Raw genomic sequence first — 26,059 nt, forward strand, 5'->3', positions numbered from 1 at the left:
CATTTGCGGAATGAAGTATATCAATGTATTCATTTTGTTGTCATATTCTTCATAAACTGTCCTCTGTCACTGCCACAATCACACCTGTGATACAACCTCTTAACATTGGAATATCTTCCATATTGGTCGCATACACATGGTCCTTCAGCATAAATCCTGCTAGATGATAGCCCACTCCCCAGATATGCTAATTCACATACTGTAGGTAAAATTAGATCAGACGTCAGAATATGTTAAAAGTTATACTGACAGTAAACCTATTTTGTGGGCTTCTGAATGTGCTACAATATATTAAGTTATAAAAGTTTATCATACAGTAATCCATTTGAGGCGCTGATGGGGGAAACTCCCCATCACAACCCCTTCATATTTAGTGGTAAGATGAACCAGTGAACAGCCCATCAAAAACTGATCATAGATCAAGCATGAAAATGGGAAGAAGGTGTAGTGAACTGTGAAAAAAAGTCAAAATAGAAACAGTGAACGGTGCAAGCTTAACATATACAACATTGAGTGCACCTGGATAGCCATGGCATCATGATTAAGTGAGCAGGGTGTTGGACTGCAAAGCGGATGGGCAGTGATCAAAATTCCCTCATGCCAATTTTTTTATTTATTTTTTTTTCACAAAATTAACAACTGTCCACCTGGACATTGAAATGTTTGTTCTCTTTCTGAAGTCTTCGCGACTGCCATATTATCCGTTGGTTATGGAATATGAATCATGTGGTAAGAATACATTACTTCGCAAGTGAGTGTGACGAATAGCGAGAGCAGGTGCGATACCACATAGACGTCTCACAGAGATGAAAACAACAAACAAATGGGTGTGAACTATCTACAGCAAAGGAATTCAAGTGTCAAAACTTCCAAAAAGGAACACAACTTCAAAAATGTTAAAAATATATGTCCTGACATATCGCAGTGGAAACTATGTGACTGTGAAACTGTTGTGTTCATTTGTTGCAGCTTATGTGACAAACTATTATATTTTCATCATTTCTTTTGGAGTGATCACATTCATACAAACACCTAAACTGCACAAGGAGACATATCTCTCTCACTCATCAATCATACAAGTTAGGTGTGTTGATAAGAGATTCCTATCCTATTACACACGCACAAGAGATGCCTATCATATTACACATACACTGTCACTAATGCCGTGTATGACACACCAGATGTGTTTTCTGGTGGAGGATTCAGTTGACTTATCACCTTGTCATCAAGGCGAAGCCTCTTCCTTTCGGCTGCTAATCGAGTAGTTGTGCAGAATTGACTTTCATTATAGGTCTCTTCCTTACACTGCACTGTTGCAAAGGGATGTTACACCACAACACAGATATAAATTTGAATACAATGAACAGACATGTCAGTGACTGGACTTTGAACACGGGCTCGTTGCTATTTTGCTTTTTTTATTTTTTAACAGATCGGTATACCTTCTTCCTGTTTTCATGCTAGATTTGTGTTCAGTTTTTCATGGGGTGGGGGGGTGTAACGGGGAGTTTGCCTTGTGAGAATCATAAGGGCCTAAAGGGCATCAATGTTGATTGTGAGATTGTAGCATTTATTCAAGCTTCTGAAATCTGTTGTTCAGTCAGGTTTATCTATGTTATAGACTCACATTGAACATATGAAAATTCACAAAAAGCTATATCACTGGTTTCTCTAATATTCACTTAAATGTGGGATTGATGATGATGTGCTTTAGTCCCTTATGGAGCTCAGCACCTCATTTGTATTCTAGTTAAGTGACCACGTTAGTAGACATTACTATTTCAGTTCAATCATTTCCGCAAATGGCACTTTGTGTTTGGCATTGGTTTCTTACTGTGTGGGAAATCGTGTACAGTGTAAATATGAACTATGTTGAAACTAATTTAAATGCTAACAGAAAAGTAAAGCTGTGAGGATGGGTCCATTCTACGAATAGAAAAGTAAATTACCATGAAAAGTTAGCAGCAAAGGAACTAGGGCCTCCGAGAACAGATCCTTTGATTGAGAGAGTGACGAAATCAACTAAGAGTGACTACAAGAGAACATTTAACAAGAAGTGTACAGTTAATACAAGTTGTTGTGTGGGTGCAGCATAAGAGTACCTGATTTTCAGCCCGGGAGTAAATTTGTGAACTAATACATCTCTTAAGGACCTTGTACATTTGTCCAAGAAACTGGAAAAGCGCAAAAACTCCCACTTACACAAAAATGCGAAATGAAGTTGTGAAAGCTTACACATTATTTCGTTATTGCCATAAACTGTACTTACTGATGTACAAAACAACAAAAGTCCACAAAAACAATTCTTTCTTTTGTCAGATAAGTTATGCTTATTATTATTATTATTATTAATAGTAACAATACTGTTGTTATTATTATTGGCAGTTGCTGTAGTTGTGTAAACTGGTAGATAATCTTAACTGTTATACAACAGTTGCTATTAATATCACTCTCAAATTTTTCTGAATCTAAAAATTTGTGTACTCCCAGAATGTATACTAGCGAGTTGCCACTACATCAGCGCAAATAAATGTGCGTTTTTGAGAATTTTCAGAGGCTACCTTTTTACTTTGTGTAATCTATGAGCAATTTGCAACAAATTGTGGGTTTGTGGTGTAGCGGGCCTGGATCTGGAGAGGGGACAAAACATGGTAACTGCCCTTCGCGGCAGTCTTAGTTCTTGTTGAAGAAGAAAACCGTGTTTCACAAAGGGCCTAGCATCCAGCGCACATTGGTCCATCGATTACTCATATGATTTTGAAACACATCCCAGTTGGTTTTTGAACATATAAGTTGATTTCTGAACAAATCATAAGTTGATTTTTGAGTGCATGCTTAGTGTACATGATGTCTCTGCCAGGAGAATTGCCATCTCATCTAGAAATAAAAAAGGTTCCCATGGATAAAAGGGGGACTGGGCTATAAAGGGACCAGCACATGATCAATATTTATTGACAACAATAGTCTGTCAGACCTTCAGTATATTGAAGCTATCTCTCAATATCGATAACATTGACAAAAATTGTTAGTTGACAACACGATTTTACAATGTTGAGATGTCAAAGACCCACAAGAAAGCATCTGCTGCAGTTATATTAGCTATAGCTTTCAAGCAACAGAAAACAACGAGAAAGAGGAAATGAGTCTGACATAGGTTGAAAAAAGGAGCCACTGGCCACATGTTAATTTACTCACTGAAATCAGAATCACAAACCCAAAAGATTTTGTATATTATTTTCTGATGTGTTCTGAATCATACACGACACATTATTAGGGTTTATACGAGATAAAATAGAGAAGCAAAACACATTAATGAGAGAGGCAATACTAATCGACAACAGATTAGGAATAACTTAGAGATGTCTGGTGACAGACAGCTCATTGTAATGCTTGAAGTTTATGGTCATTCTAATGCTCAAAGCTTAGTTCTATAATATCAGCAAGCATAATTAGTAAAATTCTATGGTAACCTATGTTCTTGTTGTGGTCTTCAGTCCTGAGATATGCAGCTCTCCATGCTACTCTATCCTGTGCAAGCTTCTTCATCTCCCAGTACCTACTGCAACCTACATCCTTCTGAATCTGCTTAGTGTATTCATCTCTTGGTCTCCCCCTATGATTTTTACCCTCCACGCTGCCCTCCAATACTAAATTGGTGATCCCTTGATGCCTCAGAACATGTCCTACCAACCGATCCCTTCTTCTTGTCAAGTTGTGCCACAAACTTCTCTTCTCCCCAATCCTATTCAATACTTCCTCATTAGTTATGTGATCTACCCATCTAATCTTCAGCATTCTTCTGTAGCACCACATTTCAAAAGCTTCTATTCTCTTCTTGTCCAAACTATTTACCGTCCATGTTTCACTTCCATACATGGCTACACTCCATACAAATACTTTCAGAAATAACTTCCTGACACTTAAATCTATACTCGATGTTAACAAATTTCTCTTCTTCAGAAACGCTTTCCTTGCCATTGCCAGTCTACATTTTATATCCTCTCTACTTTGTCCATCATCAGTTATTTTGCTCCCCAAATAGCAAAACTCCTTTACTACTTTAAGTGTCTCATTTCCTAATCTAATACCCTCAGCATCACCCGACTTAATTCGACTACATTCCATTATCCTCGTTTTGCTTTTGTTGATGTTCATCTTATATCCTCCCTTCAAGACACCATCCATTCCGTTCAACTGCTCTTCCAAGTCCTTTGCTGTCTCTGACAGAATTACAATGTCATCGGCGAACCTCAAAGTTTTTATTTCTTCTCCATGGATTTTAATACCTACTCCAAATTTTTCTTTTGTTTCCTTTACTGCTTGCTCAATATACAGATTGAATAACATCGGGGAGAGGCTATAACCCTGTCTTACTCCCTTCCCAACCACTGCTTCCCTTTCATGTCCCTCAACTCTTATAACTGCCATCTGGTTTCTGTACAAGTTGTAAATAGCCTTTCGCTCCCTGTATTTTACCCCTGCCACCTTTAGAATTTGAAAGAGAGTATTCCAGTCAACATTGTCAAAAGCTTTCTCTAAGTCTACAAATGCTAGAAACGTAGGTTTGCCTTTCCTTAATCTTTCTTCTAAGATAAGTCGTAAGGTCAGTATTGCCTCACGTGTTCCAGTATTTCTACGGAATCCAAACTGATCTTCCCCGAGGTCGGCTTCTACTAGTTTTTCCATTCGTCTGTAAAGAATTCGTGTTAGTACTTTGCAGCTGTGGCTTATTAAACTGATTGTTCGGTAATTTTCACATCTGTCAACATCTGCTTTCTTTGGGATTGGAATTATTATATTCTTCTTGAAGTCTGAGGGTATTTCGCCTGTTTTATACATCTTGCTCACCAGATGGTAGAGTTTTGTCAGAACTGGCTCTCCCAAGGCCGTCAGTAGTTCCAACGGAATGTTGTCTACTCCGGGGGCCTTGTTTCGACTCATGTCCTTCAGTGCTCTGTCAAACTCTTCACGCAGTATCGTATCTCCCATTTCATCTTCATCTACATCCTCTTCCATTTCCATAATATTGTCCTCAAGTGCATCGCCCTTGTATAGACTCTCTATATACTCCTTCCACCTTTCTGCTTTCCCTTCTTTGCTTAGAAGTGGGTTTCCAACTGAGCTCTTGATGTTCATACATGTGGTTCTCTTATCTCCAAAGGTCTCTTTAATTTTCCTGTAGGCAGTATCTATCTTACCCCTAGTGAGATAAGCCTCTACATCCTTACATTTGTCCTCTAGCCGTCCCTGCTTAGCCATTTTGCACTTCCTGTCGATCCCATTTTTGAGACGTTTGTATTCCTTTTTGCCTGCTTCATTTACTGCATTTTTATATTTTCTCCTTTCATCAATTAAATTCAATATTTCTTCTGTTACCCAAGGATTTCTACTAACCCTCTTTTTACCTACTTGATCGTCTGCTGCCTTCACTACTTCATCCCTCAGAGCTACCCATTCTTCTTCTACTGTATTTCTTTCCACCATTCCTTTCAATTGTTCCCTTATGCTCTCCCTGAAACTCTGTACAACCTCTGGTTCTTTCAGTTTATCCAGGTCCCATCTCCTTAAATTCCCACCTTTTTGCAGTTTCTTCAGTTTTAATCTACAGGTCATAACCAATAGATTGTGGTCAGAGTCCACATCTGCCCCTGGAAATGTCTTACAATTTAAAACCTGGTTCCTAAATCTCTGTCTTACCATTATATAATCTATCTGATACCTTTTAGTATCTCCAGGGTTCTTCCATGTATACAACCTTCTATCATGATTCTTAAACCAAGTGCTAGCTATGATTAAGTTGTGCTCTGTGCAAAATTCTATCAGGCGGCTTCCTCTTTCATTTCTTAGCCCCAATCCATATTCACCTACTACGTTTCCTTCTCTCCCTTTTCCTACACTCGAATTCCAGTCACCCATGACTATTACATTTTCGTCTCCCTTCACTATCTGAATAATTTCTTTTATTTCATCATACATTTCTTCAATTTCTTCGTCATCTGCAGAGCTAGTTGGCATATAAACTTGTACTACTGTAGTAAGTGTGGGCTTCGTATCTATCTTGGCCACAATAATGCGTTCACTAAGCTGTTTGTAGTAGCTTAACCTATGAAGCCATTATATCTGTCTGGCAAGGACCTGTTCAGGAAATTGACGTCAAACATCTTTTTTTATGCTTTGTGATACTTTGGTGAAATTAACACACACTTCCCAGACCTCCTACTATAGTCCGATCCATGAATGATGGTAGTTTGCGCATGTCTAGGCAGGGACGGGGATTGCATTGTTGACGATTCCAAGCGACAGTTGTGGTATGCGCAAGTACATGCTTTCCTCATGAAGAAAGTGTTTATCCTGCAAATTATGTCTCTCCCTTTCTTATGCAGAATTTATCACTTACCACCATAATCAGCGATGACAGCTTGAAGCAAACGGAATCGAAGTTCACCAAACAACTCGCTACAATCATGTTTAATGATTGAATCAGCTTTGTGATTCACAAAAGAGTGCTCAGAACACTTGACTGCTGGAGGATATGTGTCATAGGTGTGCATCGTTCATGACTCCAACTATAGTACCTGCAGAAATATGATGTATTTTTCGAAATGGGAGTGTTTTTCAAAACTGCCATGTTTCACAACAATCTATACTATATTTTGAAATTAAACCAGTGTCATAGAGAATCCTCTGTTAACCATCCTAAACTGATTACCCTTTCATAAGCCTATTAAAATGCTTTTGTTAAAAGACACCTTAAAAATTGAATCTAAGGTATGATATACACAACAGCAAATTGAAAAAAAATAGTGCACACTAACACCGCGTGGCTGGTTCCTGAAGCTTTGAATGGAGAATATTGTCAAACAGTCAATATTTGACCTCACCCACTAAGTATATATTGATAGTACTGAAGATATTTTGACGTCCATCAACACTGCTCATCAATACTTCTAGGATTAACAATAAGTCAATTCGGGCCCTCAGGTTGTCGATATAGTGCCAATTTGGCGATATTATTGAGTGTGTGAGGGTGCCACATACCCCCGAAAGGTGACTGCCAATCATTGTTTGTTTATGTGGTTGATTGTGTGTGCGAATGATCAGCGTTATTATAATTATTTGTGAAATCCATAGATTCAGACTACCAGAGTGGAAATAAATGGCTAACAAGTAAGAAAGATTACATATCATCTTCCCGGTGTATCTAAGAAAATAAAATTTTGACAGAAAATTTTTGCCGCATCGATACAGTACAGTCCCTGGTTAGCAGTCATTTTACACTACTGGCCATTAAAATTGCTACACTAAGAAGAAATGCAGTTGATAAACGGGTATTCATTGGACAAATATATTATACTAGAACTGATATGTGATTACATTTTTACGGAATTTGGGTGCATAGATTCTGAGAAATCAGTACTGAGAACAACCACCTTTGGCCGTAATAACGGCCTTGAACGCCTGGGCATTGAGTCAAACAGCTTGGATGTCATGCACAGGTACAGCTGTCCATGCATCTTCAACACAATACCACAGTTTATCAAGAGTAGTGACTGGCGTATTGTGATGAGCCAGTTGTTCGGCCACCATTCACCAGACGTTTTCAATTGGGGAGAGATCTGGAGAATGTGCTGGCCAGGGTAGCAATCGAACATTTTCTGTATCCAGAAAGGCCTGTACAGGAGCTGCAACATGCGGTCATGCATTATCCTGCTGAAATGTAGGGTTTCGCAGGGATAGAATGAAGAGTAGGATAGAATGGGTCGTAAAACATCTGAAATGTAACGTCCCCTGTTCAAATTGCCGTCAATGCAAACAAGAGGTGACCGAGATGTGTAACCAATGGCACCCCATACCATCACACCAGGTAATACGCCAGTATGGCGATGACGAATACATGCTTCAATATGCGTTCACTACGATGTCGCCAAACACGGATGCGACCATTATGATGCTGTAAGCAGAACCTGGATTCATCCAAAAAAATTACGTTTTGCCATTCGTGCACCCAGGTTTGTCATTGAGTACACCGTCGCAGGCGCTCCTGTCTGTGATGCAGTGTCAAGGGTACCGCAGCCATGGTCTCCGTGATTGCTATCTTGCAAATGTCCCCATCTGTTGACTCAGGGATCGAGACGTGCCTGCATGATCTGTTACAGCCATGTGGATAAGATGCCTGTCTTCTCGACTGCTAGTGATACGAGGCCATAGGGAGCCAGCACGGCGCTCCGTATTACCCTTCTGAACCCACCGATTCCATATTCTGCTAACAGGCATTGGATCTCGACCAATGCGAGGCAGCAATGTGGCGATACGATAAACCGCAATCGCGATAGGCTACAATCCGACCTTTATCAAAGTCGGAAACGTGATGGTACGCATTTCTCCTCCTTACACGAGGCATCACAACAGTGTTTCACCAGGAAATGCCGGCCAACTGCTGTTTGTGTATGAGAAATCGGTTGTAAACTTTCCTCATGTCAGCACATTGTAGGTGTCGCCCCCGGCGCCAACCTTGTGTGAATGCTCTGAAAAGCTAATCATTTGCATATCACAGCATCTTCTTCCTGTCGGTTAAATTTTGCATCTGTAGCATGTCATCTTCGTGGTTTAGCAATTTTAATAGCCAGTAGTGTAAGTTCTATTCTTGGAAGAGCACAGAAAATACCTTATATGAACATGCAATAAAGCCTAACCGGATAATAAATGCAGGATAACTGAACCGATGATTCTGGCAGGGGTAGTGAAGTTAACCGGAGAATAACTTTTGACAATGGCAGGAATAGTTACAGAATTACCAAGGACAAGATTGTTTGTTAGTACGAGGAAGGAGGAGAAATGGGGACATCACACTAATTATATGGAAGAATACGGCGATTTCAAATTCATATAGAAATTTTGTACTACTAATTTTTGATCACAGGCTTGAGAAACTGGAGTATATGAATGAAATGTGAAATTTTTTCCTAACATAAAACTTTCTGCTTGTAGCAGGCCTGATTGGCTTTTGATATTGGTACTTTGTGAATTATGTTCTATCGTGTTATTTATGTAAATGAGGTACACAAAAATGATCAGTCTCACTTATTTGGAGTATCTTACAATTGCTCCAATATTAGGAAGGCCTATTTCATTGTATGTAGGAGACAGTGACAAAATAAATATAATCAAATCAAGAAACCACATCAGTCTTGGGTACCATTCGTATTAGTAGCTTTTAGACAACGATATTTTGATGTTACACGCAGCAAAATGTTTGACGAATTTTGATGAAATAATAGATTCTTTTGTAGAAAGCAAAGCACTCTGTGTAAAGCTGTAGCAAGAGCAGAGAGAAAAAATGCTGAGACATAATGATTGAAAAAATGCGTAGTCTTGCTTGTCTCTTTTCTTTTCTGGCTTTATGTTTCCTATATTTAATTTTCCCAAGGGCATGCAGCTTTACTGTGTGGTTAAATGATGATGGCGTCCTCTTGGGTAAAATGTTCCGGGGGTAAAATAGTCCCCCATTCGGATCTCTGGGTAGGAACTACTCAAGGGGACGTCGTTATCAGGAGCGTGGAGTGTCAGATCCCTTAATCGGGCAGGTAGGTTAGAAAATTTAAAAAGGGAAATGGATAGGTTAAAGTTAGATATAGTGGGAATTAGTGAAGTTCGATGGCAGGAGGAACACAACTTTTGGTCAAGTGAACACAGGGTTATAAATACAAAATGAAATAGGGGTAATGCAGTAGTAGGTTTAATAATGAATAAAAAAGTAGGAGTGCAGGTAAGCTACTACAAACCGCATAGTGAACACATTATTGTGGCCAAGATAGACACGAAGCCCATGCCTACTACAGTAGTACAAGTTTATATGCCAACTAGCTCTGCAGATGACGAAGAAAATGAAGAAATTTATGATGAAATATAAGAAATTATTCAGATAGTGAAGGGAGATGAAAATTTAATAGTCATGGGTTACTGGAATTCGGTAGTAGGAAAAGGGAGAGAGGGAAACGTAGTAGGTGAATATGGATTGGGGATAAGAAATGAAAAAGGAAGCCGCCTGGTAGAATTTTGCGCAGAGCACAACTTAATCATAGCTAACACTCGGTTCAAGGATCATAGAAGAAGGTTGTATACATGGAAGAAGCCTGGAGATACTGACAGGTTTCAGATAGATTATATAATGGTAAGACAGAGATTTAGGAACCAGGTTTTAAATTGTAAGACATTTCCAGGGGCAGATGTGGACTCTGACCACAATCTATTGGTTATGAACTGTAGATTAAAACTGAAGAAACTGCAAAAAGGTGGGAATTTAAGGAGATGGAACCTGGATAAACTGACTAAACCAGAGGTTGTACAAAGTTTCACGGAGAGCATAAGGGAACAATTGACAGGAATTGGGGAAAGAAATACAGTAGAAGAAGAATGGGTAACTTTCAGAGATGAAGTAGTGAAGGCAGCAGAGGATCAAGTAGGTAAAAAGACGAGGGCTAGTAGAAATCCTTGGGTAACAGAAGAAATATTGAATTTAACTGATGAAAGGAGAAAATATAAAAATGCAATAAATGAAACAGGCAAATAGGAATACAAACGTCTCAAAAATGAGGTCGACAGGAAGTGCAAAATGGCTAAGCAGGGATGGCTAGAGGACAAATGTAAGGATGTAGAGGCTTATCTCACTAGGGGTAAGATAGATACTGCCTACAGGAAAATTAAAGAGACCTTTGGAGAAAAGAGAACCACTTGTATGAATATCAAGAGCTCAGATGGAAACCCACTTCTAAGCAAAGAAGGGAAAGCAGAAAGGTGGAAGGAGTATATAGAGAGTCAATACAAGGGCGATGTACTTGAGGACAATATTAGGGAAATGGAAGAGGATGTAGATGAAGGTGAAATGGGAGATACGGTACTGTGTGAAGAGTTTGACAGAGCACTGAAAGACGTGAGTCGAAACAAGGCTCCGGGAATAGACAACATTCCATTATAACTACTGACAGCCTTGGGAGAGCCAGTCCTGACAAAAGGATCTACCATCTTGTGAGCAATATGTATGAGACAGGCGAAATACCCTCACACTTCAAGAAGATTATAATAATTCCAATCCCAAAGAAAGCAGGTGCTGACAGATTACCGAACAATCAGTTTAATAAGTCACGGATTCTAACATGAATTCTTTACAGACGAATGGAAAAACTGGTAGAAGCCAACCTCGGGGAAGATCAGTTTGGATTCTGTAGAAATATTGGAACACGTGAGGCAATACTGACCCTACAACTTATCTTAGAAGCTAGATTAAGGAAAGACAAACCTATGTTTCTAGCATTTGTAGACTTAGAGAAAGCTTTTGACAATGGTTCAAATGGCTCTGAGCACTATGGGACTTATCATCTGAGGTCATCAGTCCCCTAGAACTTAGAACTACTTAAACCTAATTAACCTAAGGACATCACACACATCCATGCCCGAGGCAGGATTCGAACCTGCGATCGTAGCAGTCGCTCGGCTCCAGACTGTTGCGCCTAGAACCACACAGCCACTCCAGCCGGCCTTTTGACAATGTTGACTGGAATACTCTCTTTCAAATTCTGAACGTGGCAGGGGTAAAATATAGGGAGCGAAAGGCTATTTACAATTTGTACAGAAACCAGATAGCAGTTATAAGAGTCGAGGGACATGAAAGGGAAGCAGTGGTTGGGAAGGGAGTGAGACAGGGTTGTAGCCTCTCCCCGATTTTATTCCATCTGTATATTGAGCAAGCAGTGAAGGAAACAAAAGAAAAATTCAGAATAGGTATTAAAATCCATGGAGAAGAAATAAAAACTTTGAGGTTTGCCGATGACATTGTAATTCTGTCAGAGGCAGCAAAGCACTTGGAAGAGTAGTTGAACAGAATGGACAGTGTCTTGAAAGGAGGATATAAGATGAACATCAACAAAAGCAAAACAAGGATAATGGAATGTAATCAAATTGAGTCGGGTGATGCTAAGGGAATTAGATTAGGAACTGAGACACTTAAAGTAGTAAAGTAGTTTTGCTATTTGGGGAGCAAAATAACTGATGATGGTCGACGTAGAGAGGATATAAAATGTAGACTGGCAATGGCAAGGAAAGCGTTTATGAAGAAGAGAAATTTGTTAACATCGGGTATAGATTTAAGTGTCAGGAAGTCGTTTGTGAAAGTATTTGTATGGAGTGTAGCCATGTATGGAAGTGAAACATGGACGATAACTAGGGTTGGACAGGAAGAGAATAGAAGCTTTCGAAATGTGGTGCTACAGAATAATGCTGAAGATTAGATGGGTAGATCATATAACTAATGAGGAGGTATTGAAGAGGATTGAGGAGAAGAGAAGTTTGTGGCACAACTTGACTAGAAGAAGGGATTGGTTGGTAGGAGATGTTCTGAGGCATCAAGGGATCTGCAATTTAGTATTGGAGAGCAGTGTGGAGGGTAAAAATCATAGCGGGAGACAGAGAGATGAATACACTTAACAGATATAGAAGGATGTAGGTTGCAGTAGGTACTGGGAGATGAAGAAGCTTGTACAGGATAGAGTAGCATGGAGAGCTGCATCAAACCAGTCTCAGGACTGAAGACCACGACAACAACAACAACATATTTAATTTTATGTCTCACAAAAGAGAATGTTATTAGGTAATAGGCAATGAAGAGTGCAAATTTTCTGAAGAGTTCTTGGTCTCCCAGTCCCAGTTCTACTCAGTATTAATTGTGAGTTCCGTTAAAGCAGGGCTTAACAACTGGCCGGTTTTGAGCGCGAGTACTCACGTCTGCTCAGGTACGTACTCGCGAGCAGGTGCGAGGTCGCGGAGTAGGGAGGGAAATGCGTGCGCACATTTGAATGTGAGCTCGCGTTCTTAGCAGATTTAACTAGCCATCTGAATGCTTTGAACATTTCACTACAAGGTAAAGATCTGCTAATTACACATTTCATAGATCGAATACGAGCATTTAAAATGAAATTGACACTTTGGGTGAGTCAGCTGGAAACAGGAAATCTAGCTCATTTTCCAAAATTATCATCCATGCAAGATGTTCACAAAGACTGTGAACGTTATTCACATAGTTTAATTGCCCTTAAGGAAGAATTTGATCAATGCTTTCAAGATCTGACAGCACTAGACAGCGATTTTGATCTGTTCTCCTCTCCATATTCAGCGAATATTGAAGAGATTCAGCCTGAGCTGCAGCTAGAAATTATTGACCTGCAGTGTGACAGAGAATGCAGAGACAAATTTCAGAACAAGAAAAACATTTTGGAATTCTACAGACACTTCCCTCAGAATAGATTTCCTCATTTGCACAAACTGGTGGCTACAATAATATCAATGTTTGGTTCCACGTATGTTTGTGAACAACTGTTCTCTGCGATGAAATGTAACAAGACGTGCCTGAGAAACGCATTGTCTGATTGAAATTTAAACTGCACGCTGCGCCGACAATGCACAAGAACAATTACTCCGAACATAGACGCAATTGTAAAGGGCAAAAAGTATGAGACAGCCGAGAATCCCACACTTCAGTGACACCTTTTATTGTGTAACAGTTCAAAAATTAATACGAATGTAGAGGCATACACAAAGCTAATAAAATTATATGGCACGTGTACATTCTCCTTTAGGTCAATCCATTTAAAATCACCCAATATGACTAAAATTTGTTGCTCAATATTCTTGATTTTTTTATCATGAGTTCCCTATAGGCAGGCATTCACAAAACACTGTTTTAAAATTTTTTATAAGTCATAGTTTTTTTTCTGGCAGCAATTTTTACAATGGCGGTTGGGCAAATTTTAGTGGAAATCAATGTTTGCGGAAAGTTTAATTGCCAAGTTATTTTAAAAGATAGAATAATTCAAAAACCAGTGTGCTCAACATGATATGAACTTCAGGCATAATTTTTTTTAATTTTTCTATCATGCAAGACAGTCACTCAAACTCTTTCTATAAAGACTCTGAAAAAATTTATCTATCTTCACTTTTTAAGGCCTTCAATTTTCATGAAGGAAGAGAGACTCACTAATAATACCTTATCTCTGTGTTGTGTACTTTCATAACTACCTGCAGTAAAAGTTTCCGTCCTGATAATGCACGCCTGTTTTTTCTAGAGGTTTTCAAAAGTGGCCAAAACCCTTCTAACGTCAATTTTTGCAGGTCAATATCTAAAAAGGGACTGAATGAAAACAAGTGAAAATTTTACAGAATGTTCTTTATTCTCATGGGAATATGACTGAGACTCAACCACATTGAGAGTAATAGAGCAGCAAATTTCAGTAAAAACGCTACCCCTCTACATGCTATGCAGTGCCAAGTTAGCAAACAAGGGCTTGAAATTATTACAGTTGACATACATACAGTAAACGATCAAATATTTCTACTTTTAAATAACAATGGGCAGAGATAACCATTGGTAAGAGTTCTAATTCTTAAAATTAACAGTACATTTGTTGTACTACACTTGCGTACAGTATACACATAATAATGTTTCTCCATGTATACAGATTTAAAACTTCAGTTGTAACTACTTGCCAGCTGCAATTTTCATTAGGGAGTTAAACAAACGCGATATGTCATTGCATAGTTTATCAGTTATGTTGTGTGTTCTACCAGACACTGTTGTGAGTTCCAGTGGAGTCAGCTTTCGTACTATTTTATTTGCAGGCACCCAAGCAGTGTCATTTTTGGAAAGTTGAAAGGCAGTTCTTGGACCAGAAGGTTGAAAGAAATGCACTAAAACATCATTGTTATCTTCACCTTTCTCTTCAATTTTTCCAAGCCACCACTTCTCATCGTACATACAAACAACAAAATCGTTATTTGTAAAAGATGATACATTTGTGAAAAGTATTGAAGTTTGATGATCATCGAAGTTGGAGCCTTTGGAAGTAACAAAACATCTTATTTGATTCTCACTTATGGGAACGTATCTGTGATAACTTCTTGTTCCTTTCAATGGTAAACAACAATCAAATCTCTCAGTCAGCTTTGTTTTGATTTGTTCAATTTCAGTTGAAGAAACAAATTGTGTGGAGTCAGGATCTGCTCTGTGTAAGGTTTTTGAAGTGAAGCTCATGTAACTTCTCTTTTTGTTGTTCCACCTATCCCATCGCAAGAATTCTTTCCGTGTGATGAGGCAAAGAAATTCCACTCTGCTGGTAAACCAAAATCATTTTTGTGTTGGCAGACATTAATGAAGTTTTTCTTGTTTTTGTACTGGTTGCTTGCGCCATCACTAAATTACATTATCTTTTCAACATTACGTATGATATTCTTAATTTCTCTAATGAGGTGATGTTGAAATGCATTCACAGTCGTGGTATTATGTTCTAGGTGGTCACTAATTACACAAATAGATTTGCAATACACGTCGTCTTCTTTTTTAAAGTAGATGACAAACGGATGCAGTGTCGCTTGTGCATTAGTCCAGTGAAAACTTTGAATTTCATCCTGTACTGTACATGTATAGTTTTCTGCAAAATCACCAATCACTAAACAGTGGGTTTCTTTCAGGTTTTCTTTCGTTTCCTTAAAATATTGAGCTTGAGCTTTTGAGATAAAGTGATGGGATTTTAAAAGCACCAGCTTATCGACAAGAGACTGTAAAAATTCCTCACTGGGCATTATCTGTGTAATAAGCTCAACTCTATCAGTTTGTACCCATTGTTTGAAAACTACTTCATCAGGCAAGATGTCAAGTTCATTTTTTAAGGTCTCAAGTAGGGTATCTGGTCCAGGACATCCTGCACATATGTCAAGCATACATTTTTCATTATCAATATCACATACCATGAAAGCTATCAGGTCTTTATAATTTGCATTAAACTTTGCTCCTCCCATCATAAGCTTTGTGTTTTGATGATGCTTGCAAACGCATACAGTATGCGTTCCTGATGAACCCAGAAGAACACACCACTTTGGTCGTAGAACACAAAACATAGAGTGGCCAGTTTTGTTATCTGGGTATTTTTGTTTATAGTGGCTGTAGAGCTCATTCAGCGACAGAAGAATTATCCTTTTCTGCTTCTGCACCTTAACATTGTCAATCACAGTTGAAACACATTCCTTTTTACCAGGACACATGCGACGATTGTCATCATCCTAGTGAAATTCTTTAACACTATTAATAACAACTTCACTTACTTTGTTGGCACCTTGTCTTTTCGAAAGATGTGGTAAGATACCTTGATCCATAACTAGCTGCCTAGTTAACTTCACCATGTATTCAGATGCACCAAATTCCTCGATTATTTTTTTCTTTGACCATGATCTTGGCAAGAGGTTAATTATCTTAATTTTGTCATCTTTACTGGAAACTTTGAATTTTTCTTTCATTTTGGTAATAAGTACATCATACTCACTTTGTACATTTTCTGTACTATTTCCATTCGGAGCATCTAAGTCATTATGGAAAGATTCTTCCAATTTTCGCTTGACAGCACTTGTAATTTTATCAGTTTTTCTTTGTAAAGCTGTTAGTCGCTGGTCTTTGTTGAGCTTTGTTATTTTACATAAAGGAGATAATTCCAAAGTTTCACAGAGTGTTTCTACTTGATGCAAAGGATCATCCTCAACCAATTCAAAAGGCCCAGGAAGAAATTCAGGATCATTCTCAACACTAATTGCCACTTTTTCAGCTGGTTTATTTACAAATATTCTTGATGTGCAAGTTGGGCATAGAGCTTGTCCAGGAATTAGGTTAATATCCACATTTTTTTGTTTAAGTGTTCAACTAATATTTTATGCAAACCATTTTTAACTGGCTTTTTGTGAGTACCAAATGGGTCACAACACTTTTTACCAAAAATGTGGTTGTATTTGTCTAAATATTTATCTTTGTGGTAATAACAAATATTAGAAATTTCTTTCGAAATTCTTAATTTTAACAAACCTTGTTCTTCAGCTGGCAAGTCACTCACTGTTATTGATTCCTGATGCACTTTCTTCTTGTAGTGTTGTTAATGGCACTGTTCACTTATTAGTTCACCCACAAAACGGCTTATTTCAATACTTGAAAAATCTACTATTCTTGAAAACAGTTGAAGATGGGAGACTTCAGAACTATGCAATGAAATATCGTGTTTGTTTAACTCCCTAATGAAAATTGCAGCTGGCAAGTAGTTACAACTGAAGTTTTAATTCTGTATACATGGAGAAACATTATTATGTGTATACTGTACGCAAGTGTAGTACAACAAATGTACCGTTCATTTTAAGAATTAGAACTCTTACCAATTGTTATCTCTGCCCATTGTTATTTAAAAGTAGAAATATTTGATCATTTATTGTATGTAATGATTTAAACATCATTTGACCAATGTCAACTGTAATAATTTCAAGCCCTTGTTTGCTAACTTGGCACTGCATAGCATGTAGAGGGGTACCGTTTTTACTGAAATTTGCTGCTCTATTACTCTCAATGTAGTTGAGTCTCAGTCATAATCTTTTTGTGAGATATTCCCATGAGAATAAAGAACATTCTGTAAAATTTTCACTTGTTTTCATTCAGTCCCTTTTTAGATATTGACCTGCAAAAATTGACGTTAGAAGGGTTTTGGCCACTTTTGAAAACCTCTAGGAAAAACAGGCGTGCATTATCAGGACTGAAACTTTTACTGCAGGTAGTTATGTAAGTACACAACACAGAGATAAGGTATTATTAGTGAGTCTCTCTTCCTTCATGAAAATTGAAGGCCTTAAAAGTGAAGATAGATAAATTTTTTCAGAGTCTTTACAGAAAGAGTTTGAGTGACTGTCTTGCATGATAGAAAAATTAAAAAAAATTATGCCTGAAGTTCATTTCATGCTGAGCACACTGGTTTTTGAATTATTCTGATCTCTTTTAAAATAACTTGGCAATTAAACTTTCCACAAACATTGATTTCCACTAAAATTTGCCCAACCGCCATTGTAAAAATTGCTGCCAGAAAAAAACTATGACTTATAAAAATTTTTAAAACAATGTTTTGAGAATGCCTGCCTATAGGGAACTCATGATAAAAAAAATCAAGAAAATCAAAAATGTTGAACAACATCACCTGGGTGATGGATTGACCCCTTTATTTGTTTCATTTGTCGCAGTAATAATTCGTGAGTGATATCCCTGCAGGTGGCCACGGATTTACATTCACTGGCGGCAGCTGTTGTGTGCCCCATGTGACTCTCCGCTCTGGTCCGGTAGTGGGGGTAGCGTGCTCGCTCTGCTCCGTGCTCGTGCCTTGCTGCTCACAGCTTGCTCCGCGAGCATGTATGTTGTGAAGCCCTGCGTTAAAGGCTGTGGGATATCTAACCGGCTGACTGGGAACAGGAGAGGCACTACAGGACATTTAGTTTCTACTGGCCTGAATATAGGTTTCATGGTTTCTGTACAAAATAGAGATGTCTGAACTCCACAGAGTGAAATACAGTGAGTACGACAGAAGAATGCTGCATGAAAAGGTGTGGCACTGCGCTTTGCCACTCTTAATGCAGCCCCACTGTGAATTCTGTTCGCAAACATGGATGAGTTGGTTGGCGTTCGTAAGCAGCTGGAAATCGCTCTGACTACTGTCAAGCGATTGACAGCTGCTGCAAACTGGTGTGTTGGAAGAGCTCCTGAGAGTCGTGTGCCTGTGATACCTGTAGCAGAGGTATCTCAAAATGTACAGGATCTGTCATTACCCATCCACTTGACAGCAAGTGGCGTGTCAATGGTAGACCTAGGTGTCCTGTGCAGGGTGGACAGGCACATGGAAGGACTCAGGGTGTTGTACTGGCCCCTCTAACCAACAAGTTTGAGGTGCTGTCTTTCACTGCAACTGAAACTGACCCAGTGGAACTCACTTCACCTGCTGTGGGGAACCCTGTTTTGTCCGGTGTCAGGAGGAAGCAAAAGCAGAAGGGTAGGGGGCCTACTGATCGCTAGCAGGTCAAACGTATGGTGACTGATGGTACCCCTTAGTGAAATGGCAGCAAGGGACAGGAAAGGACACCAGGTGCACTCAGTGTGTATGCCTGGGGGCCTCATTCAACATGTTGAAGAGGCTATTCCAGCAGACATGGAGGGAACAAGGTGCTGCCAAGTGCAGATTATGGTGACCGTTGGAACAAATGATGCCTGTCATCTGGACTCCGAAATTGTTCTTGGGTCATTCTAGTGATTGGCAGAGAAGGTTGAGAAGACTAGCCTTGTGAGTGGAGCTTCAACAAAGCTCACAATTTCCAGCATTGTCCCCACCACTGATCGTGGCCCTTTGGTTCCCAGTTGAGCAGAAGGACTGAACCAGAGACTTTGTAAGTTCTGTGACAACCTGGACTTGTGCCATAGGCTGGAGAACTATAGGGTCCTCCTAGGTAGGTCAGGTGTGCACTACACATCAGAGGCTGCTACTCAGGTAGTTGACTGTGTGTGGGTGCACACAAGGATTTTTTAGATTAGGTGAGCCTCCATCCAATCCAGATACTGACAGCTGTAGGGAACCCAGAAGTATCAGTGTAAGATCGAAAGAAATGTCTCCCACAGATGAGAGTATCAAAATCCAAATGGTAAACTGCCGAAACATGCACTACAAAGTGTCAGAGTTTTAAGCATTCATGAAAAGGTATGTAGCTCATGTGATACTAGGTACAGAAAGCTGCTTGAAAACGTTAATCATCCAACAATTAATTGGTAAAATTACAGTTTTATTAGTGGTAGGCATGATAAGACATCCAGTCAAATGTTACTAAATGCCTTCCCTGAAAATGATGTAGAATAGATAGTTAGGAACCCTACTCATGATGGAAATATATTGGATCTAATGCCAACAAATAGACCTGACCTCTTTGAGGATGTTCACATCAAAAATGGTATCAGTGACCATAACGTGGTTTTGGCAAGAATAATTACCGAAGTACAAAGGACAACTAAAATAAGCAAAGAGATATGTATGTTCAGTAAACTAGATAAAAAGTCAGTAATGTTGTATCTCATTGAGGAGCTGGAAATTTTCAGCACAGGTCAGGAGCATGTAGAGGAACTCTGGTTCAAGTTTAAAAGAATAGTAGACCACACATTGGATAGCTATGTACCCAGTAGAACAGTTCATAATGGGAGGAACCTCCATGGTATACAGTCACTGTAAAGAAACTTCTAAAGAAACAGAGACTACCTCATAATAGGAGTATGGGCTATGGGTAGGGAGACGCTGAATGAAACACGTTTAGCTGTCAAGAGAGCAATGTATGATGCCTTCAATGACTACTGTAGCAGAATATTGTCAAATGACATTTCACAAAATTTAAAGAAATTGTGGTCGTATGTGGCACCAAAGTTAGTGTCCAGTCCCTAATGAACGAGGCAGGAACTGAAGTTGAGGGTAGTAAAACAAAACCTGAAATGCTTAACTCCATTTACAAATGTCCCTTTAAAAAGGAAAACCCAGGAGAGTTGCTCCAGTTTAATATTCATACCACTGAAAAGATGAGTGAAATAAGTATTAAGTGTAAGTGGTGCTGAGAAGCAGCTGAAATCATTAAAACTGAACAAAGCTCCAGGCCCCAATGGAATCCCTGTCAGATTCTACACTGAATTTGCAGCTAAGTTAGCCCCTCTTCTCACTATAATCTATCATAGATCCCTTGGGGGGGGGGGGGACATGCTAAGTTCTTGGAAAAGGTCACAGGTCACATCTGTCCACAAGAAAAGTAGTAGAAGTGATCCACAAAACTGCCATCCAATATTCTTGACATCAATTTGTTGTAGAATCTTAGAACATATTCTGATTTCAAACATAATAAGGTATCTTGAACACAATGTCAACCAGAATGGTTTTCGAAAACACGTTTCTTGATTTCAGAAAAGAATTTGCCTCGGTACCACACTTATACTTACTGTGAAAAGCATGATTGTATGGGGTATCAAATGAAATTCGTAACTGGATTGAGGACTTTTTCATAGGGAGGGCACAGCATGTTATCTTGGATGGAGAGTCATCACCACATGTAAAAATAACTTCAGATGTGCCCCAGAGAAGCTTGTTGGGACCTTTGCTGGTCATGTTGTATATTAATGATCTTGCAGGCAATATTAATAGTAAAATCAGGCATTTTTCAGATGATCCAGTTATCTATAATGAAGTACTATCTAAGGGAGCTGCATAAGTATTCAGTCAGATCTTGACAAGACTTCAGTATGGTGCAGGGATTGGCAACTTGCTCTAAATGTTCAGAAATGTAAAATTGTGCGCTTCACAAAATGGAGAAAAAAAAAAAAAAAGTATCCTATGACTATAACATCAGTGAGCCACTGTTGGAATCAGCCAACTCATACAAATACCTGGGTGTCACACTTTGTGTGGATATGAAATGGAACAATCACATAGGTTCGCTACGGGTAAAGCAGGTGGTGGACTTTGGTTTATTGGTAGAGTGCTGGGGAAGTGAAGTCAGTCTACAAAAGACATCACTTACAAATCACTCCTATGATCCATCCTAGAATATTGCTCAAGTGTGTGGGACCTGTACCAGATAAGGCTAACAGAGAATATTGAATGTATATAGAGAAGGGCTTCGCAAATGGTCACAGGTTTGTTTAATCCTTGGGAGAATGTCACAGAGATACTGAAGGAACAGAAACTGCAGACTCTTGAAGGCAAATGTAAACTATACCAAGAAAGTCTATTAACAAAGTTTCAACAACTAGCTTTAAATGGATATATTTCAACCCCCTAAGTAATGCTCACACAGGGATCGTGAGGATAAGAATTACTGCATGCACAGAGGCATACAAACAATCATTCTTCCCACACTCCATATGTGAATGGAACAGGAATAAACCCTAATTACTCATACAATGAGATGTACCCTCTGCCATGCACCTCATGGTGGTTTGCAGAGTATAAATGTAGTTGCAGACTCCTCGATATTATAGTCATGGGATATTAGGCTTTTCATTTTGTGAAGTGCACAGTTTTAGATTTCTGTAACATTTAAAGCAAATTATAAATTTTTCCACCACTTTGAAATCTTATCAATATCTGACCGAATATTTGTGCAGCTTCTTTCAACTGGTACTTCATTAACTGCATCATCTGCAAAATGTCTGACATTACTGTTAGTATTGTCCTCAAGGTGATTAACATACAATATGACTAGCAAGGTTTCCAACACACATCCCTGGGGCACACCCAAAGTTACTTTGACCTCTGTTGATGACTCTCCATCCACCACTACTTGCTGTGTTCCCCCTACCAAAAAATCCTCAATCCAGTCACAAATTTCATTTGATACCTCATATGATTGTGCATTTATAAAAAGCATAGATGTGGCACTGAGTATTCAGTGTATTATGTGCTTCATCAGAAACCAATTATTGAATGTTACAAAACTAAAAAGTTTATTGATTGGCGACTCCATAGTGTCCTGTGCACTACGACCAGATAATGGGTATACTTGGAAGGATAGACAGCATTGGTCGTATATTTTTGTTTATTATCGCAAAATCGATTTTCGGTCACTTAGTGACCATCTTTAACTAAAACGCTCTGGCAGGTCGCTGGTTAACCACATATACCATTAAGGAGTATATGTATTGGCAGGTAATTGCAAGCTTCTGCAAGATATTCATTTACAGCTTTAAACAATATTCTTACTGCAAGCTTCTATAGAGTAATAACTTGTTTAACCATAGCTACAGTGATTCATAAAATTATGCCATGGGACTGGAGTGAGTGCAAGTTTGTTCAGTATCCTAGGAATCTCATCTGCTGGTCAACACAGTGTAAAATTTCTACTCTGTAACACACAGAACTGAGCTGTTTGGTTAACTCGTCAATGTGCAGATGCCATTTTGTACACAGCCTGTCTGGATACCAAGGAACTTCACACATGGAGCTTCATCTTTAAGATTAAGATTAAAATTGCTTACTGTGAACCAGTTGTAGATCAGCTCCATTATTCTTCTGTCTATATCTGATATGAATATATTCAGACCCCCTATCATTATACTTGAGTTATCAGTAAACATCAATGTTTTTGAAGATCTCTCCAGTGTCCCTGGTAAAACAATAGTGTGGGTAACAACAAGAGTGAACAAAACACTAAGTTTTGTGGGACATCATATTTAATGATAGCTGAATTTAGTGATATTCCTGTGGTATCACTTATTAATGGTGTATTTGTCTATTTTCAAGATACAGCTCTAGCCATGAAATTAGGATGCTGTCAATACTCTACCACTGTAATTCCTCTAGTAGAATTTTATCACCTTCAAAACTAAAGACTTCAGTAAGATTGCAGAAAGTTACCATAGCATAATTTTTGTTGTTTAGTTCTACTAGAAGTGAGTTTATGAGATCATTTTATTACTTTGCCTGTAGAGAAGTCTTTCAAGAAGCCAAATTGAGGTGTACTTAAAAAGTTATTGTTGGAAAGGTGACTCAACATTCTGTTGTAAGCTAACTTTCCAAATATTTTTGAGAATACGATATAAAGTCACTTTATTTATTTATCAGCAGCTGTTGTGATGTAATAAGTTGATACCTGTTGTATCTTTACATATAAGCATTGTCAGGTCTTATATACTGAAATTGAGAGTACAATAAAGTTTGCATATACAGGGTGTTGCAAAAAGGTATGGCCAAACTTTCAGGAAACATTCCTCACACACAAGTAAAGAAAAGATGTTATGTGGACATGTATCCGGAAATGCTTAATTTCCATGTTAGAGCTCATTTTAGTTTCGTCAGTATGTACTGTACTTCTTGATTCACCGCCAGTTGGCCCAATTGAAGGAAGGTAATGTTGACTTCGGTGCTTCTGTTAACATGCGACTCATTGCTCTACAGTACTAGTATCGAGCACATCAGTACGTAGCATCAACAGGTTAGTGTTCATCACGAACGTGGTTTTGCAGTCACTGCAATGTTTACAAATGCGGAGTTGGCAGATGCCCATTTGATGTATGGATTAGCATGGGGCAATAGCCGTGGTGCGGTACGTTTGTATCAAGACAGATTTCCAGAACAAAGTTGTCCCGACAGGAAGATGTTCGAAGCAATTGATCGGCGTCATAGGGAGCACGGAACATTCCAGCCTATGACTCACGACTGGGGGAGACCTAGAATGACGGGGACACCTGCAATGGATGAGGCAATTCTTCGTGCTGTTGGCGATAACCCTAATGTCAGCGTCAGAGAAGTTGCTGCTGTACAAGGTAACGTTGACCACGTCACTGTATGGAGAGTGCTACGGGAGAACCAATTATTTCCGTACCATGTAGAGCGTGTGCAGGCACTATGTGTCAATCCTCATTTCAGTGCAAATGTTCTCTTTATGGATGAGGCTTCATTCCAACATGATCAAATTGTAAATTTTCACAATCAGCATGTGTGGGCTGACGAGAATCCCCATGCAATTGTGCAATCACGTCATCAACACAGATTTTCTGTGAACATTTGGGCAGGCATTGTTGGTGATGTCTTGATTGAGCCCATGTTATTCCACCTACGCTCAATGGAGCATGTTATCATGATTTCATACAAGGTACTCTACCTGTGCTGCTAGAAGATGTGCCTTTACAAGTACGACACAACATGTGGTTCATGCACGATGGAGCTCGTGCACATTTCAGTCGAAGTGTTTGTACGCTTCTCAACAAAAGATTCGATGACCGATGGATTGGTAGAGGCGGACCAATTCCATGGCCTCCACGCTCTCCTGACCTCAACCCTCTTGACTTTCATTTATGGGGGCATTTGAAAGCTCTTGTCTACGCAACACCGGTACCAACTGTAGAGACTCTTCGTGCTCGTATTGTGGACAGCTGTGATACAATACGCCATTCTCCAGGGCTGCATCAGCGGATCAGGGATTCCATGTGACAGAGGGTGGATGCATGTATACTCGGTAATGGAGGACATTTTGAACATTTCCTGTAACAAAGTGTTTGAAGTCACGCTGGTACGTTCTGTTGCTGTGTGTTTCCATTCCATGATTAATGTGATTTGAAGAGAAGTAATAAAATGAGCTCTAACATGGAAAGTAAGCGTTTCTGGACACATGTCCACATAACATATTTTCTTTCTTTGTGTGTGAGGAATGTTTCCTGAAAGTTTGGCTGTACCTTTTTGTAAAACACTGTATAGTTACAAATTAACATACAGTTACAAATTAATACTATTATACAGATTAATAATCATACATGTTAAAATCACACAGGTTTATAATCATGTTAGGCTATAATCATAAGAGTTTATAATCATACATTCATTTATTCATAACTTTGCTTTGATCAAAAAATTCTTACATTGAGTAAAATGGATTTTTGTCTAATACATTTTTTAAATCCATTTATGTTGTCTATTTGCATAATGACATTTGGAAGACAGTTATAGAGGCACTTTCCTGTGTATGTAATCCCTTTCTCATACTGGATGGTTCAATGATGAATTGCGCTTAGTTTCCGGCAATTCTTGGTTTCATATTGGTGTACCTGTTCATTTGTTGTGTGTGTTAGAATTCTGCAGATGTAGATATTTACAGCTATTACGATGTTCACTTTGAATTTTGGTCTTTAAGTGGTATGCCCCTTTTGCTTTGTCACTACGTGGATGCTGTTTTTCTGTATAATAAGGATCTTGTTCATATTTAATGCACTCCCACAAAGTTCCATCCCATAGGACATAATAGAATAAAATTGTGCATTGCAATATTTTGTCAGGGTTTCCATGTTGACAATTTCACTTAACTTCCTGACAGCAAAACAAACTGTGTTGAGCTTATGACATACAATACTGATGTGCTCTGACTATGTCATTTTGTCATCTATGCAGAGACCTAAAAGTTTTGCACTTGCTCTTGCTTTTTTTAAAACAGTTATATTGGTTATCTTGTAATCTGATACTAATCTATTATTGCAAAGCCATTTATCAAGATAACAAAGAACCCCTTCAGCATTTCACAATATTGGTATCATCAGCATCAAGGATGGTCTAACTTTGGATGCAACTGGGAAGATCACTTACACTCATCAAGAAGAGTAATGGCCAAAGCACACTTCCTTGTGGTACACCATGTATAATTTTCTTTACACCTGAGT

The sequence above is a fragment of the Schistocerca piceifrons genome, chromosome 3, assembly GCF_021461385.2.
Source record: "Schistocerca piceifrons isolate TAMUIC-IGC-003096 chromosome 3, iqSchPice1.1, whole genome shotgun sequence".
Taxonomy (NCBI): Eukaryota; Metazoa; Arthropoda; class Insecta; order Orthoptera; family Acrididae; genus Schistocerca; species Schistocerca piceifrons.